Below are 13,577 nucleotides of genomic sequence, written 5' to 3'. Positions count from 1 at the left end.
TAAGGTCTCATAGGCAAGACCGTTTGGCTATGCCAATGCTTGTTTTAGGCAAGCTTCTCTTATGTAAGTGCACCGTCCAGCACCCTCTCCACAGGAGGCAGGGCTCTTTCCCTCAAGGCAGTCCTAGCAAGATTCAGGATCCAGGTTCAGTTTTTTTGCCAGGGAGGGGAGCTATCAATCAGATGTGCAACCCTTGAGTGCAGGACTTGTCTCCTCCTTAATGATTTGTGCTTCTTGTCTGGTTGATGAGTAATTCAGGCATACTGTGGAGGGCAACTGCCCAGTAATTAACCCTGGAGCTGACCAATTAACTGTAATGCAACTGTTCAGTTTTGGGGGCTCCTCCGATAAGGCTGTGCCTGGCACCTCCATGATCACCTCAACATAGGAGCACGGACACTGGCAGCCACCCTCTGGGCCAGTTTGAGTGGGGCCAGATACGTTTGTTTGTTTGGGCCAGGCAGCCCACCCACATCTTTTGTCAAGAAGATCTAAGCAGGTAAGGGCACTGACCTAGGAGTGCCCTGGTGGGGAGTAAGAGTCAGATTACAAAGGAGGAGTATAATACCCTCTCCCACTGGATACTGAAACCTATTACAGTGAAACTCTGGGGGTGAGAGGTGAAGAATGTCCCAGGTCAGGGTCCCAGGTTAAGACCTAGGAAACCCTCACTCAAGCCCTCCATTTTTTATTGTCATTAAAAAGGGGGGCTGCAGAAAACATGCATGATTGTCATATAAATAACTTACAAAAAGGCATAGAGACTGCAGGAAGCCCCCACAGGGCATCACAATAACAATCTGGGGCATTTCTGACCCAACAGCAGACAACCGTTACAGGGTTATCCCCAAACATTTCAGGGAGATTTGTTTTATGTTCTACCTGTGGAAACCACATGAAGCTGCCGAATGGGGAGACAGAGACATCAAGAGTTGCAATAATTTGACAAAACTGATCTATTTAATTGCTGAATCTAGTACACTGGGTTACAGCTCTTTGGTCCAACACCTAGTCTGTCTCTGAGGACTTCAGACAAACGTTCACAGTAAAATAGATCTGTGATTAGAGAATAAAAAGAAAGAATCCCTCTCGCTCACTCTATAAAAGCACCACTTGAAGGGTAATCTGTAATATATTGCCTTTTTCACACTTATGTCCTGGAGAAAGTTCCACAAGTCAGCAAAACAGGACAGTATTACATATTGCCAAAGGACTCAGAAGGCCAAAGTGGATACAGTGATGTACCCTGTCAACGAGTTGGCCAAAAGATAAGTTGATAAAAAAGTGTACTTTTATTTTTTTTTAAAGCAATATGTGCAATGCTGGCAGAAGGTAGAAAATCAACAACAATTCACTTCTTCAATACATGCAACGAAAAATTCATGCTTATTCAATACACATAATATATAATATACAATACATGGGATTCTGTAATGTCTATATATTCACCTGTCTCTAATTTCTTTATAATCAGTGACTAGTGATGCACCCAGATACCGATTATAATGAAAAGACGTCAGAACTTAACTATTATAAGTTATTACAATCCAGTTCTGAAATCACAATGCCTGCTGCTAGAGCCAACAGCTGAGGTGAAAGACAGGTCAACTCAAGGAGCATACTTGAAGAAGCTGTTTAGCAACTAAAACTGAACATTGTTTTTCTTTCTTCTGCTCTATTTTTCTAACTTACAATGACAAGCAGAAAGAACATGTTTATTTTTGGCACTCATTAGATAGAGAAAAGCTAGATTCTTTCTGAATGTTTCTACACATTCAGAACTACTGTAGATGTTTTTCTTAAAAACTGACTTCTATTGAACTGCTTCTAATATCCGTTTGCAACAAGTATCTAATAGTTTTTTGATGCGTTTAATTTTGCACTGGAGGTTTTTATTTTTATTCTTCATGTTTGAAACATGCTCACTCTTTCATATGAAAGAGTTACGCACTAATGTTTGAAATGATTTGCAGGAAAGGTGATATTGTGATCATATATTATAGGGGATAAAGTACCCCCCTCGTGTACATGGCCTTGTTCCTCTTTATGGTTATGGAACTACTCAGTGACTTTCAATGTCCTCATAATGTATGGCAGGGGGTACTTTATCACTTATATCATATGAATGCAGACGTTTGTGTCTTATTATATTAATGATCAGTGTTTATATAGTCCACAGTACAACCAGATTTTATGGCAATTACTACAAGGTGTTGATTATAAAAACTTTGCTAGTACATGGTAATGGCAGGCAGTGTACTATACAAATTCCAATAACATAATCAATCAATCAATCAATCAATGTATTTGTAGAGCGCACTACCCACCTGTAAGGGTCTCAAGGTGCTGTGGGGAGGCGGGGTCCTGCTACTGCTTGAATAGCCAGGTTTTGAGGCGTTTCCTGAAGGTCAGCAGGTCTTCGGTCTGTCGTAGGGTCAAAGGAAGGGTGTTCCAGGTCTTGGCAGCGAGGTGGGAGAAGGTTCTCCCTCCAGTGGTCGTTCTTCGGATGCAGGGGACGGTGGCGAGAGCGAGGTTGGTTGAGCGGAGTTGGTGGGACGGGGTGCAGAAGGTGAGTCGTCTGTTGAGGTAGGATGGACCGGTGTTGTGGAGTGCCTTGTATGCGTGGGTGAGGAGCTTGAATGTTATCCTTTTGGTGACGGGGAGCCAGTGTAGGTCTCTCAGATGGGGAGTGATATGGCTGTGGCAGGGGGCATCGAGGATCAGGCGTGCGGAGGCATTTTGTATGCGTTGCAGTCGTTTGAGGAGTTTGGCCGGGGCTCCTGCGTAGATGGTGTTTCCGTAGTCAAGTTTGCTGCTGACGAGGGCCTAGGTGACTGTTGTTCTTGTATCTGTGGGGATCCATCTGTAGATCTTGTGGAGCATTTGGAGGGTGTTGAAGCAGGATGGGTAGACGGCGCTGACTTGCTTGGTCATGGAGAGTGTTGAGTTGAGGATGACGCCCAGGTTGCGTTCGTGGTCACTGGGTGGCGGGGCTGCTCCCAGATCGGGCACCATGAGTCGTCCCAGGCTGAGGGGTTGGCGCCGAAGATGAGGACCTCCGTCTTATCTGAGTTCAACTTCAGTTTGCTGTTCCACATCCATTTGGCGACGGCCTTCATTCCTTTGTGGAGGTTGGATTTGGCGGTGAGAGGGTCCTTGGTGAGGAAGAGGATCAGTTGGGTGTCGTCGGCGTAGGAGATGATGTTGAGGTTGTGTAGCCGGGCGACGTGGGCCATGTAGATGTTGAATAGTGTAGGGCTGAGGAATAATCCTTGGGGGACGTGGCAGATGATCTTGGAGGCTTTGGATCGGAAAGGGGGAGGCGGACGGTCTGGGTTCTGCCGGAGAGGAAGGAGGAGGCCCACTCCAGCGCTTTGTCCTGGATCCCTGCGTTGTGGAGGCATGTGCGTAGGGTGCTGTGACAGACAGTTTCTTGAGTAGGGGATTGATCTCAGCATGCTTCCAGCTCTCGGGGTAGGCCGCGGTCTCGAAGGAGATGCTGATGACTTTGCGGAGGTGGGGTGCGATGGTGGCACTTGCTTTGTTAAAGATGTGGTGCGGACATGGGTCTAAGGGAGATCCAGAGTGGATAGTGCTCATGGTTTTGATTCTGTCGTCTTCATTCACGTTGGCCCAGACGAGCAGGGGGTCGTAGTTGAGGGTGGGAGGAGAGTCTGAGGAGTCAGTGGTTGGCGGGGTGGTCTGGCTGTTGAAGCTGTTGTGGATGTCTATGATCTTGTGGTGGAAGAAGGTGGCAAGGGAGTTGCTCAGGTCTTGTGATGGTGGGATGTCATTTGTGTTGGAGCTGGGGTTGGAGAGTTCCTTCACGATGTTGAAGAGCTCCTCGCTGTTGTGTGTGTTGTTGTTAAGGCGGTCTTTGAAGGAGGTTCTCTTGGCAGACCTGATGAGGTGATGGTGTTTGCGGATGGCGTTCTTGAAGGCAGCATGGTTGCCCGGTGTCTGGTCGAAGAGCCACTTTCTCTCCAGTTTCCGGCAGGTTTGCTTGGAGGCTCGAAGGTCCGAGGTGAACCAGCTGGCTCTCTTGTTGGTGCCTCTGTTGGATGGTTTATTGAGCGGGCGTTAGTATTGGCGCAGTCGTTGATCCAGGCCAGAAGTTGCAGGCTGCGAGGTTGGGATTGGTGAGTTCGGTGGGTGGTTTTCGGGCGAGGCTGGTGTTCAGCTGGTCTTGGCTGACTTTGCTCCAGTTGCGGCGGGGGATCTGTTGGGTGCGGTGGTGCATGGTAGGTTTACTTAAGGTGAAGTGTATGCAGTAGTGGTCGGTCCATGGGAGTTCGGTGGTGTGGCTGAATATGACATGGGGGCTAGGGGAGAAGATGGGGTCCAGCGTGTGTCCGGCGGAGTGTGTTGGAGTAGTGATGAGTTGTTTGAGTCCTAGGGTGGCGAGGTTGTCAATTAGGGTGGTGGAGTTGGGATTGTTGTTATTCTCCAGGTGAAAGTTCAGTCCGTCGAGGAGGATGTAGTCGGCGGAGGCTAGGGCGTGCCTGTTGACGAAGTCGGCGATGGAGTCACAGAACTGAGGCTGTGGTCTGGGGGGTCTGTAGATGAGAGCTCCTCTGAGGGTGGTGTTGGGGTTGGTGTGGATCTGGTAGTGCAGGTGTTCAGCGGTGCTGAGGGTGTCGTCGGTGCGGGTCGTGACCCTGATGGTGTTCTTGTGGACGATGGCGATCCCGCCTCTGACTCCGTTGGTGCGATCCTTGTGGGTGATCTTGTAGCCATCCGGCATGGCTATGGCGATGTCTGGGGCCGAAGAGGTGTTCATCTAGGTCTCCGTCAGGAAGGCGATGTCCGGGGTGGAGGTGTCGAGTAGGTCCCAGAGTTCGACGGCTTGTCTCATCGGGTGGTTTGGCGATCTGGAGGCTGGTGAAGCTGCAGTTCCGGCAGGTGAAGGGTTCCTGGGTGTGCTTAGGGGAGGCCAGGAAGCAGGCGTGAACTGGTCCGGTGTTGAGTGCGAGGAGGGTGCTGGCGGTGTAGTGGTGATGGTTGCCATGGCGGTCTTGGGGAACAGGGGTCCTGGCGCTGGCTGTGGTCTGGGCGCGGACGGGCGCAGACGGGGCTTGCCTTGGGCGTGCCAGCGGCGCACCCGCTGCGCGGCCATACAGCGGCTGCCATATAAGGGGAGGTGGAAGGGAGGAGCAGGTGGGAGAGGGGTCAGCGAATGGGCGAGTGGGGGCGGGGCCGCAGGGATGCAGCGGCAGGAAAAGGAATCGAAGAAGAGGGAGGCGGGCGGGGCCGCAGGGACGCAGCGGCGGGGATAGCGGTAAAAAAATAAAAATAAAGTGAGGAAGCCTCGAAATAAAAGGAAGAAGCCTGATGCAGCGGCAACCGGCACAAGGTGAAGGGGAGCGACCTGCCTGAAAGCAGGGTCAAGGTTCGCTCCCTTCACCACACAGCGGCTGCCATATAAGGGGAGGTGGGAGGGAGGTGCAGCTGGGAGGTGGGAGCGGGGTCGGCGAATGGGCGAGTGGGGGGCGGGGCAGCAGGGACGCAGCAGCGGGGATAGCGGTAAAAAATAAGTAAAAATAAAGTGAGGAAGCCTCGAAATACAAGGAGGAAGCCTGATGCAGCAGCAACCGGCACAAGGTGAAGCGGAGCGACCTGCCTGAAAGCAGGGTCAAGGGTCGCCCCCTTACAAAAACATAAAATTCAATTGTGCATATTTTATTAAGCTCATTAGGGTGAACGTTTGAGTGAGGTCAGTGTGGTTTAGAACCTATGCCCTGTTGTTTACTTGTAGAAGGCTGCACATGGTACACTTAACCATTTACTCGGGCAGGAGCTTGTGACTTGCAGGTTTCACAACAATCTCAATAACGAAAACTAGAACCCACTTCAGTATCTTATTAGGATTTGAACAGGTGCCCTGCATGTTACAGGCAGTGCAGTGCAAGCATTTCTGGACCACAAAATGGGGCATGAAACCCATTTTGAATCATATTTGGAGTGAGTGGGAAAGTGGCATCCCTTCCTCATTGTGATTCGAATAGGCATATATCAATGGTTTGGATGTAATGATGTTACTGACCCTTCCATGGAGGTGCAACAGGTTCTTAAAGAGGAAGCTGTCCCAATTACACAGTTTCCTCTCTGTTTACTGTGTGGAGGACACCAGGGTGACAAAGCAGTGGCCTGGCAGAACAAATGAGAAACATTTTATACTTTTTGTAAGCACTGGTTCCTATAAGGAACAAGCGCTGCTTAAGAAAAGTATGCAATTTGGGAAAGCAAACACAAGATGGTGGCCTTCTGTTTCCTGCAGGTAACAATCCCTACATTTGTCGACCAATCATAGTGGGACCAGATAGTGAGCTGGCAACTTAATATTCATTTGACCGGTCGCTTGGGCCCCCCTACATCTAAAGATTATGTGATGTGACCTATTTGTACATAGATTGCGCTGCTAAATCAGAGACAAGAGGCAAGACTTCAGTGCCCAATCTGCGACTTCTTTTTGTGACCTGTCTCTTTGTATTTGGCACACATAGGGGATTATTTACAAGCCCCTGTGTGCCATCAGAACGTCGCTTTGGGTGATGGACTGGCGGTGCACACTGCAGGGCCTGTAAAGCCACCCCGTGTGGCTTTTCATAGCCTTGTAGATATGGACTGAGGCAACACAGCACGTCTCAGCGTTGCCTCAGCCTGTGATAGGGAGGCATGCCATGGGCATTCCCATTTAACACCCATGGCATCTGACACATTCCCAGATTTATGAGATTTCATAAACCTTGGAATGTGTTAAAAGCCTACCCATCCCCATGGGAGGCATATGGGAGGGGCAACAAATAGAAATAACTGTATTGCTCCTTGTTTTTCCTTTTTCTATGTGTGCTGCCTTCTGCAGTACACACCTCTTCTGATTGTTTTTGTGTCACAAAAACAATCATCTCTGCCGCGCACACACCCTTGCACCACAGTGCAATGGTGCCTGCGTTGGTGCGTGGGAGCCCATTGTGTGCCAGCGCAGGGGAAAGGGACATGAGTGTGCCATATCTCATAGATACGGTGCACTCCAGCCCTTTTCTTTTGACACAGGGCACCACAGCAAGAATCGCTGTGCCAAAACCTCGTAAATGAGACCCTAAGTCTCAAACCATTTAGAAGGTAGGGCTTTCTAAAAACAAAGATAGTAATATTTACAAATAAAATAATAAAATACCACTAGCAACATGAGCTTATTTAGGAGGTGCTGTCTAATTGTTATCTTAACAACGTAGAGATGTTCTCTAATGATTCGCTTTGAAATGTGGGTCCAAGGTGATTAGGATCAAATCCCGGCTTTTCCACTTAATCAAACTGTATGGTCCTGGACGAATCACCTTATTTACCCCTGCCTAACTACTTTTATTTGCCAACATTGGGAGAGCTCAGAAGTAACCAAAACGCTGATATTAAGAGCTGTACAAAGAACTGGACATTGTCAAGAACTATAATTTATTTTCATTAAGAAACCATTAACGCACTGCTAAATGTAAGACATTGAAGGTGCCCGCCATGGTGACACCCAGAGGCTCGCTGGGCAAGGTGATGAATCCCCGCTGCCCGCCAAGAGCAGCGCCGGTAGCAGGTGACTAGTAATCGCCCCACGCCCCATTGCCTCTCACCGCACCCCTCAGCGTTCAGTAATTGCCGCCGCGCCTGTCGGGGCTCCCCGTCGCCTTTCTGCGCCTCCCGCTGTCTAATCGTGAAGGGAGTGCGGATTATCGTTAGCAGCCGTTTGGTTAATCTCCACTTTCAGCTCTGCTTTAATTTTAATAGCCAATTTCAGAGATCGCGAAGGCACCACACGACAGTAACGACAGTTATTGCAAGTGCATTGTGCTCTAGTAGAGATCTGGATTGGTGGAATACGATGTCATCCGGGAAAAGAGCCCTGGGTAGTTGAGATGTGATTTAGCAGAGAGGTAAGTAACGGGGGGATGAGTTCTGGTGAAAGGGTGTGATCTCGTAGGGAGATGTGATTAGTGGAGGATTGGTGGCCTTGTGAGGGGGTGCATTCTGGATGGAGACAATGCAAGCGAACTGGACGTAGTCTAGTGAAAGAGAAGTGATTTTGAGATGGGAGCATGGACTAGTGGAGGAGATGTGGTCAGTGTAAGAGGCATGGGTAGTTGAAATGTTGTTTGGTGGCAGGAATGAACTTTGGTGGGGTGATGCAGACCAGTGTAGGAGATGTTGTCTTCAGGAGGGGTTGTTTAATGGAGATGTGATATGAGCAGATAAGGTTTAGTGGAGAAGGCCTGGCGCTGAACAAGACTGGTCTTTTGCAGAAGATATGGTCTAGTGTGGGGGATGTGGTGCAGTGTAGGAGATATAATTAGCTGAGGATGCACAGTCTAGTGGAAGGGAAGTGACCTTATGGAGATGTGACTTATTGGAGAAGCGGTGTATAATGGGGGGGAGGGGCAAGCCTTCAGGGATCTGCAACCCTTCAGGATGCCCCATTCAGCCCAAGGTCAATGAATATATGTCAAATATGGGAGATTCACAGGCCTCTCTTCATATTCTGCAGGGGGGGCAATTATTTTGCGTAATACCACTGTATTGCAGGTGTTCATTAGAGGTGATGTGGTAAAGTAGAATAAATGTGGGTAGTACAGAAGTGGTTAGCAAGTTAGATGTGGTCTTGATGTGGCCATGTGGTCCAGAAGATGACCTGTTGGTAATTGTGATGGAAATATTGTTGTGTGATGGAAATATTGTAGTGATGGAAATATTGTTGTGTGATGGAGATGTGGCATAGTGGAGAAGTTGAGGTGGTAGAGTGGAGGTGATGTAGTCTACTGTGAGAGATGTGATCTAGTAGAGAGGATCTGGTCCAGGGAGGAAATGTGGTCTTGAAGAGGTGATGTAGTCTGGAATGATCTAGTGGAAAAAGTATGGCCTTGTGGAGGAAGGGTGCTCTAATGGCAGTCATAGACTGGTGCTTGAGTTGACGTAAGGGTAGCTGAGATGTAGTCAAGTAGAACTGGTGCACTCATGTGAAGGTGATTTGTAGCAGTGGAGGAGATCTAGGGCCTCATTACGAGTATGGTGGTCCGAGGACCACCACATTCACATTTGCGGTCGGACTACCGCACTCTAGGCAGTCCAACTTCCTGATCACAGCACTGTCAGGCGGACCTGTCAAGGGGCCGCTGTCCCCACCGGGGTCCCAACGGCATGACATTGTACTCAGGGCAGTGCTGAGCTCAGCGCCGCCTGGCTGATTACAACTCCCCTCACCACCGGCCTTTCCATGGTGATTTCACTGACATGGAAAGGCTGGCAGTGAGGGTGTGCTGGGGCCCCCCTGCCCAGCAACATCGGAATGTGCACTGTCTGCTTTGTCTGCAGACAGTGCACATTCCGAGGATGCTGGTCGGCCACCTCTGTGCTGTGAGATACCACTCGGCTCCTTGAAGGGAGTTGAGTGGTATCTCGTAGCACTGTTCCTGCTGGTCCGACCGACGGGAATGCTCTATTGCAATGTTTCTGCCGGTGGGTACATTGTAATAGGACGGGGGGGGGGGGACTCCCCGCGAGTTTGGTGGTGATGTGTTCGGACTGCCAAACTCGTAATGAGGCCAGTAGTGGTGGAGATGTGGGCTGGTGGTTACGCGTGGTGTGCCCTAGTGGATGAGAGGAAAGCTGGTGGCCGAGAGAACTGCTCTTGCACCTGCAGATACACTATGAGTTGGAATCACTTTTTCCCATCTTAACCTAATTGAGTGACACTGCTACGTTTTGGAGAACTTATGAAAATATTAAACATCGTTATTAAGCATCATTTTTGTACTCACTTTTCTATATTTTTTGTTTGTAATGCAATCCAACATCAGGTTCAGCACAGGCTAAAGCAGCACAAGCTTCTGAATCACACGTGTGAAGCACAGACAAGAGCAGAGCGCGTCACTGCCAAGCTCTCACCTGGCACTGTGCAGCTAGAAGCACGCAGCAGCTCCTCTCCCTCACATAGACACAAGCACATTCACACTCACATCACCCACCCAGCTACAATGCAGAGCACGCAGCGGGCTCTTGCAGTCCGCATAGGCAGCGGCAGCGCGTGCGGAGCCCGCACCGAGAGCACGTACAGCACTGGCAGTAACTACAAACATCCCTCACAAGCTCAACAGCACCCGCACATGCAACAGCAGTGCAAGCTTCTCTTTTTCGCAACACACACCAGACACGCATCCAATCAATACGGTACACGTGCGGTACTCCATGCACCTCCAGTCAGAGGTGGATTCAGTATATTTGGCTCCAGAGTAAAAATGCTTTTCTGCCAGTTGTGTATTGGGTTAGCAGCGAAAAGTGTACTCACATGCCCTTATCGCACCATTCCGTTCACCCCTCAGGTCTGGAAGTCGGGACCTCTCTTCCTCGCGCGCGCTGTTTTGCTGGTTGTGCTGAAGACACCGTCACGAGGCGCTATCCCAGGTACCATAGGTGCACGCGGACCCCCGTCCTCATACCAGAGAAGGGGCGGCTCAGGGAGACGACCCGCTGAGGCTGAGTAAGGGGGTGTCGCAGTGCCGCTGTGTGTCAGGGGGTGACCCCAGAGTCTCCCGCTCGGCGGCTAGCTGTGTGTCCGGATCTCATGCGGCACCGGTGGAAAGCTCCAGTCCCTGCCTGCGAGCGTGCACCATGGGGTGAACGGGGATGAGCGGAGAGGGAAGGGAGGGCTCCTAGTGTAAGCAGTGTGGGCTGGCCATTCTCCCAGGGAGGGCTCATCGCTCTGCCTATGCATAGTTTAACCAAGAGGCATAGATGCTAAGGTGTTTCTCTGTGCGTGTGTGTTCATGTGTCTGTTTCCATGCTTCTCTCCGTGTGTCACCTTTGCTTTGTATGAGTTTCTGTATTTGTGTGTCTGCATGCTTCTTTTTGGGAATGTGCTAGTTGCATGTTTGTCGGAGCTTGTTTGCCTAGCTGTCTCCATGCTGGGCTACATCTGCATGGACGTTTGCGTGCATGGTGTGTATCACTGCAGGTCTTAGTGGCTTCAGTATTTGTGTGTGTCCGGGCCGTAAATGTGTAAACATGGCATTGTATAAGTCTGCCTGACCACGTGTGCATATCTTCCTAACGTGCTGGACTGTGTTCGGGTGGATGTGTGGAACCACGCTGGTGATAGTGTGTCACCGTAGGTCTTCATAGGCTTCTGTATTTGTGTGCGTCCCCCTGTGTATGTCATATCAGCGTATGTCTCTCTGCACGCGTTGTTTTGTGTGCTTAGGCGGTGGACTGTGTCTGTGCTTTTCTGCGCCATTGCTCTTACGTTCTCCGCGTAAGAGAGGACACATTGAGGTTGTTTTGAGTTTGTGAATCTCTCCGCTTTGTGTTTGTCACTTCAGCACGGCTTTTCTAATGAGAAAAGTGAACTGGACGTTCTGAAACACAGGGCAATGTGCACAAAGCGCAGGGCCATGGGGACATGGAATCTCCTATCTGTGTCGTCGACTGTTTGTCTGCAGGACTTTCAGGTCGCTCCTTGGCAGCTAAACCACGTGAACAGCAAAGTCAGCCCTGGCGTATTAACCAGGTAGCACTGAATTATATGCAGTCTTCCTCTATAAGGTCAGGGGTCCAGCCAGATTGACTTCCTTTAAATGCCGAATTGATGGAAGGGTTGTGAGAACTTCAAACCAGGAGGCCTGGACCCTGAGCCTCCCAAAACTTGAAATACTGGGAAAAAAACCAACAAATTAAATCATAGAAAAAAAAAAAAAAAAAATGATAATAAACCAAAATGAGACTGTTTACAGTAGTTCATCCAAATAACTCAGGCGGTACATTATTTACAGTAACCAGTAGTGCCATTCACGATTTTTTACATTCAGTGGGATACATAGCATCACACCGTCCCCAAGGGGCGGGAACTTACAGCTACGCCTACGTCAAGAGGAAAGCAGGTTGATCATCCGATATGATACGGTGAACCAAGGACTGAATCAGGACCATGAATGGCACTACTGGTTACTGTAAATAATGTACCGCCTGAGTTATTTGGATGAACTACTGTAAACAGTCTCATTTTGGTTTATTATCATTTTTTTTTTTTTTTTCTATGATTTAATTTGTTGGTCTGTATCATGCTTCTATGAGTAACTAATAGGGTAAACATCCCTATACTTCCGGTTTATCTTTGTCTCCACTATTCTTCTTTTTCTTTTTCTTTTTTTCCATAATTATTCTTTCTAATTTTGTACTAATCCTAGTTCCCTTTTTTTTCCTGTAGTATCTCTTCTTCTTATTCTTTTACAAATAACCTCTTCCAACTTTTGCCTCTTCCTTTCCTTTTTTTCTTTCTATTTAGGCCTGTCACTTAACTTTTCTCTCTGATCAGTCAGCTTCTGTTTCATGTCCTACCCACCTCTAACGCTCTTTTAATATCTTATTTACTTCTCTACCATAGTATGTTCCCTTTAGGCTTATTAGCTTACTACCTTTTCTTTTGCCATTCTTTCCGATTCCACTTTACAAGCTATGCGGTTCTTATAGTTTCCTGCCGCATTGCTCCCCTCCAATATGGCCGCCATTATTTAGCTGCACCAAGGATGTCGAGTCCTTTCTCCATTTTGTTACTCTCGTAACGGTGAAAGGACGCGCCTGTGCTCTACATCGCGTTCTAGCCATACGGAGCTAGTGCGATTTTACGCAGGACTCGAGGAAAACTTTCCGGCAATTTTATGATTACTTGCTGACTACGACATTAGGTAATTAAAATTCTACCTCATTGATTGTTTCTCTAATCCGCACTAATCCACACTCGATCTATATAGTTTAGCTTTTAATCTCCTGAAAGTTTGTTTCTCTGGGACACGGGATTGACATATTTTGTTGCACATATTTATTGCGATTACGAGCATGTTACCCTAACTTATTCTAATGTGGCAAGATCAAGATACTGCCTTACTTTTTCTTGGATGTTTATCTATTCTTTAACTGTTGGCACTTCAATATTTGTGACATGGGCAAATAGGGTTTCTTTTGGCTATTTGTGAACATTGAGCATACTGCTCATATCGATTAGTCATACTATGTCTCTCTCTTTTTGGTTTGATATACATCTATGCTTGCATTATTGACTTATTCACTTTTGTGTTTTTGACTCATGAAGGAGAGAGCCCCGTTGTTTTAAATACTTAAATATTCTCAGGCTATTTTGGTATTAGTTATGAAACACTGCATACCAATGACATGTTCTCAAAACTTGTTCCCTTGCTTAGATTATTTTTCGTACTAATGACAATAGCTGCCAGAAGTTTTCTCATAATGATTTGAACTAGGTATGTTACCAATGTATGTGAGTCAGTATATTTGGTGATGTAAATCTTTTTTCACAGGGTATCTTAATTAGCACCAGTCCGCATGTATCCCTGCTGACTTCATGTTTGCACTAATATCACGTGTGTGCCAGCATGCGTTTTATCTACCCATTTCTTTCGACTGGCTAATAATATTTTCCCTTTTTTTCTTCAGTCTTTGAATTTACCCAGGAGTGGTAAAATGTTTCTTGCTAATTTCACTTATGGCTTTATCACACCTTGATACCATTTATGATTTCAGCACTT

At 47.9% G+C, this 13,577-nt stretch overlaps 1 protein-coding gene across 1 annotated transcript in view; it reads right to left on the bottom strand.

Annotated features, from left to right (window-relative positions):
* LOC138247338 (neuropeptide Y receptor type 2-like) overlaps positions 1-10,512 on the bottom strand; it is a 154,852-nt gene extending 144,340 nt beyond the window's left edge. The window contains exon 1 of the mRNA XM_069202017.1: positions 10,328-10,512. The gene's annotated coding sequence lies outside the window, so the exon portion shown is untranslated. The remainder of the gene's footprint in view (positions 1-10,327) is intronic.
* Positions 10,513-13,577: the final 3,065 nt, after the last annotated feature.

The sequence above is a fragment of the Pleurodeles waltl genome, chromosome 7 (assembly GCF_031143425.1).
Source record: "Pleurodeles waltl isolate 20211129_DDA chromosome 7, aPleWal1.hap1.20221129, whole genome shotgun sequence".
Classification (NCBI taxonomy): domain Eukaryota; kingdom Metazoa; phylum Chordata; class Amphibia; order Caudata; family Salamandridae; genus Pleurodeles; species Pleurodeles waltl.
The sequence above is the reverse complement of the archived record's forward strand: the minus strand, read 5'-3'. Positions and strand labels throughout refer to the sequence as shown.